This window comes from Lotus japonicus, chromosome 5, assembly GCF_012489685.1.
Source record: "Lotus japonicus ecotype B-129 chromosome 5, LjGifu_v1.2".
In the NCBI taxonomy this organism is placed as follows: Eukaryota; Viridiplantae; Streptophyta; class Magnoliopsida; order Fabales; family Fabaceae; genus Lotus; species Lotus japonicus.
In genome coordinates, this window is record NC_080045.1 from 28108144 (window position 1) to 28113854 (window position 5711).

At 37.9% G+C, this 5711-nt stretch overlaps 1 long non-coding RNA gene across 1 annotated transcript; it reads left to right on the forward strand.

The window, feature by feature from the left end:
• The first annotated feature begins 3973 nt into the window (after nt 1-3973).
• On the forward strand, nt 3974-4925 carry LOC130721381 (uncharacterized). The gene is made up of 2 exons (XR_009013430.1): nt 3974-4499; nt 4605-4925. It is a non-coding gene; the product is annotated as an uncharacterized LOC130721381 (long non-coding RNA).
• The last annotated feature ends 786 nt before the right edge of the window (nt 4926-5711 follow it).

Consider the following 5711-nt stretch of genomic DNA (forward strand, 5'->3'; position numbering starts at 1 on the left):
CCAGCCAAACCCACAAGGCTCTTGATGTCGGTAGCAGTCTTTGGTTATTCCCACTCGGAGCATTAATTCAAACCTCGATCTTTGGTAAGTGGAAACCCTTAGTTAAAGCATACTTTTGCACCTTCCCTGTAGGTGTCGGCATAACGATCCACTTTTCCGCACTAAGAAAGTTACGTCCTTCCATCGAGCTTGGTTCCCTTGGCCACCATTAGATTCATCATTCTAGGTTGCTTCTACCTTTAGTGCCTTGCAATCCCTCGCCAGGCGTCCTGGCTTGTCATAGTCCCAGCAATTGAGCCATAGTGAACTTCATAAGGGTCGCTTGCTAATGGCCTAAGCCAACTGTGTGTTAGATGGATCGTGTCGTGGAGGTATCTTTCAACTTTCACGAGTTCCTAATCTAAGTTTACAGTCCAGAAAACACCCAATAAGGCTTCAGAGTCTAAGGACTCCAAGGGTTGAGCATCACGACAATGATGCTCCATACAATCTCACAAGTCAAGCAAACATCTTAGCAAACAATTTCTACCCAACTCTTAAGGACCACTAACCCAAAGCTCTGGTTTTCTCAACCAAAGCTCTGATACCACAATGTAACGCCCCGATTTCTCGAGGGTCACTTTAGTAACCTTTTTCCAAAAACGTGTGTAAATTTTCGTTGAAATAAAACTTTTCAATAACATTGCTTACAAATAAAAAGTAGTAACATGAGAAATAGACTGAATAATTGATTTTATTAATAAAAGTTTTGAAAGCGTACAATGATTCTTTCAAATTACAACATAATGATTAAACTAGTGTTCGACCGCCCCCGAGCCAACACCACAAGAAGGTCCCTAGGTTAGGTTCGAACCCTATAAACAAACTCAGCCCACCCCCAAGTACAGACTTAATTATCACACTCAATACCCGATTCATAGGCCGCGTGCCTTCCAAGGCCTCCTCCAGCGCTCGCATCATATCGTCTCGCATTCTCTGCTCTCGCCAATCCCATAGCTGAACCATCAGTCGCGCAGTCGATGTCTCGAGCCTTGTCGTCGTCCATATCAAGCAGATATAGGGTCGCATCTCGACTGATCACACGCATGCTTGTTGTCTAGGCGTTAAGCGCCCCAAACAACAAACAGCAAACAAGCAAGGGTCAACTTCTAACACACACACATCATAAGTAGGGTGTACTACCCTATCAATCACAAGTTCTTCACTAAGCAAACATTCACAAATATGGGAACTATATTAAGTTCTAAGGTTCACAAGTATAGGGAACTATCTCATAATTCTAAGTTTCACAAGTATAGGGAACTATCTCATAGCTTATTGTTAGTCAATGCTCGTGCACATGCATGCAGACGCTTTGGATATCCATAAGCCAATCCCTCATGGAAAGGCTGGACGAACACGACTCTACGATCGGGATTGGACACCTCCAACACACCGCTGCCCAACAGCTTGATGATCGGGGTTGGACCTCTCCAACGCACTGCCGTTTCACGTTCGTCCTTTGTTCAGGTCCATCCCCTGAACGTCACCACTGACTAGCCGAGTCCAGGTCATCAGCCGTGGCCAACCAAGCCCAGTCCAGGTCACTTGGCCCACAAATGCATGCCATGCAAGTCAGTCATAATCTCTAGGCCCTAAGCCCATCACGTTCATCTCTTATGAACAACATATCATCGCATAATAACTTGCATGCATAGCAATAAATATAGCTAACACCCTAGGCATATAGGTATGTTCATAATAATACTAGCTAACATTTATTGCATTATCATCATATAACATATCTAGCACATATATCATCGATAGTCCTAGTATCATGCTTTCTAACAATCACAATCAATCATAGCGGAAGTGCCCTTACCTCAAAGGTACGCTTTCCTAGAAGTCTCGGGTTGCTCCTTGAAGGTAGATCTACACTTGGATATTTCCTACCAACGAACAGACAGAATAACGTTACAAATCGGACAATCGAATCGATCATAAGCCCATCCCCTTGTTGATCACAAAATTCCCCCCCAAAAACCTTGCAAATCCAAAATCATTTCTTTCATAAGATCAAACATTCTTTTCTAAAACATTTTGCTTGAAGATCATAAGAACACTTGAAGAACTTTCGAAGAAAACATAATTTTCACATAGATTCAATCCTCCCAAGATCAAAACCTCCTTTATAAAATCCTTTCTTTGAAGGTCATAAGAACAAAATAAGAACATCAAGAACTTCTTTAAGAAAACCCTCAAATAGATAATTATTTCTAAGCAACTTGATTAAAATCATTCTCTTCTGGATTTGGCAGATCAGCTTAAGCTGCAACCACAGAGCATATTGAGAATGACCTTGCTCAAGGCTTAGAAACTAACTAACTAACCTAAGAACAAGAAAAATAAAAGAAAGACAAGAGAGGGAGAGAGAGCTAATGCAAATGCAGAGGAGAGGAGAGCTCTTGGTGTGAAGAAATGAGAGGGGGAAATGCTCTATTTATAGTGAGGGGTGAGAGCCAAGCATTAAATGTTTTTCTTTCTCCCCAAGGAGCAGCCCAAACCCACGAAATACACAGCCCATATTAGGGTTTCTAGAGCTTTCCAAGCTCCCCATATTCAGCCCTCAAATTTAGGTTTATTTCCTAATTAAACCCTTAAGAAAATAGCATTTAAATCCCTAATCATTTAAAATATCTCTCCTTATTAGAAATCAATCCCCCATCAATTAGAAAGTCAAAGAATCAAATCCCTAATATCTCTCCTTCATAAAACCTAGCTAAAAAAGGAAATTATTTGCAAAAGTATTTTCTTTTCTTCCTCTACTAGGTTTGGCCGACCACACACACCTCATGCTCAGATTTTTTACCAAAAATTTTTAAAATAATAATTTAAATAAAAACCTCAAAATAATTAATGCATTAAATGCACAATTTCCCTCCTAAATGGATCAAAACTTCAAATTTTAAAAATAAAAATCCTTATCAATGATTTTGGTTCCAAAAATTCGTGCTTCAGATCCATGACGCCTCAAAATATTTTTCAGAATTAATTTTGATTTTAAACCATAGGTTAAAATTATTTAAATGCATTTTATTTAAATAAAACCTCATTTTATTAAAATGAAACCAAGAAACTCGTCGAAACTAATAAAACCAAGAAATATTCTCTCTTAGAATATTCTTAAAATCATGCCCAATACCTCCCCATAAGGTGCGGCCCACGAAATCGTCTTCGTCGACTCGACTCGCCAACTCATCGCTACTGTCGGGCCGATTTTGACCTAAAACTCGTCGTTGCCGAACCCTAGCAATATTATAGTCAAAATGTTCGTATCGTCGCATACATCGATGTCTAGAGGTTTCTAAGACTTAATATTGCCTCTAATAATCAATCACCTTTTAAAAAGACATAAAATCACAAATAGCTCAAGTAATTCACAAAATATTATTAAATAATATTATTAAAATAGTATGCCCTAAAACCGGGTCTTACAATACCACCCTCCTTAAAATAGTTTCGTCCTCGAAACTAATATAGAAAGTGTGAGACCCGAAAGTAAATAGAACGTTTATTTATTTAATTTGCATATCGTAAGACAACGCGTTTTATTTATTATTTATTTTTATTAAATATTACTCGCGCCGTGATGGCGGGAAATACCTTAAGGAATATTTTCCTTATAGCTATTTAATGGTGTGTTTATATTTTAGTATTTTTATATTATTTTTCTTACTCGAATCTAATCGCGATCCGTGAAAATTAATCGAGTATTAATTAATTACAATATTTTTATTTTATAGAGTTTTATTTAAATACAAGAATAAAATTATAATTATTTTTATGTGTGTCATTTCATTTTAATCTTAAGAATTTCTATTGTCTAATTATCCCTTCTTTTAATAGAGATGACCTGTTCTAACAGGTTACCTTCTTATAATTGCCTATGTTAGCCTATCACCAAAGAATATTCTTTATTCTTTTCCCTCAACCACTCAATTAATTCATTCACATCTTCCCACACCATCCACTCTCTTTCCAACCACTCATTAAAAATCTGAACCATATCCTCTCTCTCACTCACTCGACCTTTTCTCTCTTTCTCCCACAAAAGAACACTATATTTTTCTTCTTCTTCATTCTATTTCTTCTGCAACTTCTCTTCTTCCTCCTCACCATTTTCTTCTTCCCAACATGTCTGGAACAACACCACCACCACGAGCCAAAACCGCGAGCATCACCACCTCCATGCCTCCTTCACGCAGCAACCACCACTGTCCATGTTCTGTTTTTCCTCTCCATGAGAGCCACCACCAAAACCCTAGCCGCCACCTTTTTCCTCCGATCTCCGGCGAACCATTAAGTTTTTGGAGAAACCAACGCCACCACTGGACTCCTCTCATCAACCGCAACAAAACCCCTTCATCGATTCGAAGATCGGCTAGCTTTGTTCTGAGAACGGAGGCCAATTTCTTGAAACTCTCAACCTCCTTTTCCTGAATCCAAGGCCCCAGTAAGAGGTTATTCTCCTTATCAGTTTCAAATTTCCCTTTTCAAAACCCTAATTCTTTTCTCTGTATCATCTCCTAATCTCCATATTCCTTGTTCTCTGCCACCGTGCTCAGGGCTTGCTGGTCATCAGAGGAAGATAAGGCCATGACCAGAGGAAGAATTGAAGCTCAGTCCCATGACCATGAGACTTGAGGTAGAAGGAGAAAGACATGAACTTTGTGCTTAAAAGTTTTGGGTCAATAGGGGCCTTATGCGTCTGTTGTGTGTGTGAGTTAGTGTATTGGTTGTTCAATTGCAAAGGGCATGGGTTAGTTTTAATTGCAATAGGATTGTTAGCTTAGCCATGTGTTAATTATTAGTCCAGTTGGAAAATGAAAATTTTGTATGTGTTTTCTGTTTTGGGGAAAGCTTACATAAACCTGTTTTACTTTTAATTTGGTATAGGTAGCATCACAAAAAGTAAAGTAATGAAATGTTCATACTCAAAATAATCTTAGGGAAACAATGAAATTAATTAGGACCAGGTCTCCATGATAGCAAATTGGACCATATTATTTATGTAGAAACCTGCATATTCTTCCTCTGCAGTGTCAACGAAATTTAAGGAGAATGGAAGATGTGTTTTATTGTTCACAATGTCATTGAATTTTTGAAGAGGGTCACATAAACCAGTGGAAGAAGGAAGAGATTAAATGGTTATAAAATATGGTTTTCTTGGTAAGTGGTAGTTATAACAAAAAAAAAAAAGAATTAATGGTCCACGGGTACTATCTAATTAAGTATGGCCAGATGACACAGTTTTAGACTTCACTATAATTATATGACATTAGTGATTACCTTCACAACACCTAGCCATTATAAATCTCTCCTATAATATAGTTGTCTAATATCCACACTACATGATAGGATTAGACTACTAAAAATGCCCTTGCATCCTACACGATAGAGTTGAGTTAGATTATGAGATTAGTTTTGAAACAATGGAAATACAAAAGAGTTTGAGAAAATATTTTGGTGAAAACAGGGCCTTGAGGCCGTGCGTATGTAGAAGGACAGAGGAGGAACTTTATTTGAGCTTGTTTATTGGTTAATGGATTTAGTTGGGAAGGATTTATTTTTATGTTAGGTGATTTAAGACCTCAATGAGTATTCTAATGGAGACTGAGAACTCTAAGGAAAACGAGAGGAGTAAGTATTAATTATGTATACCTTTCTATGTT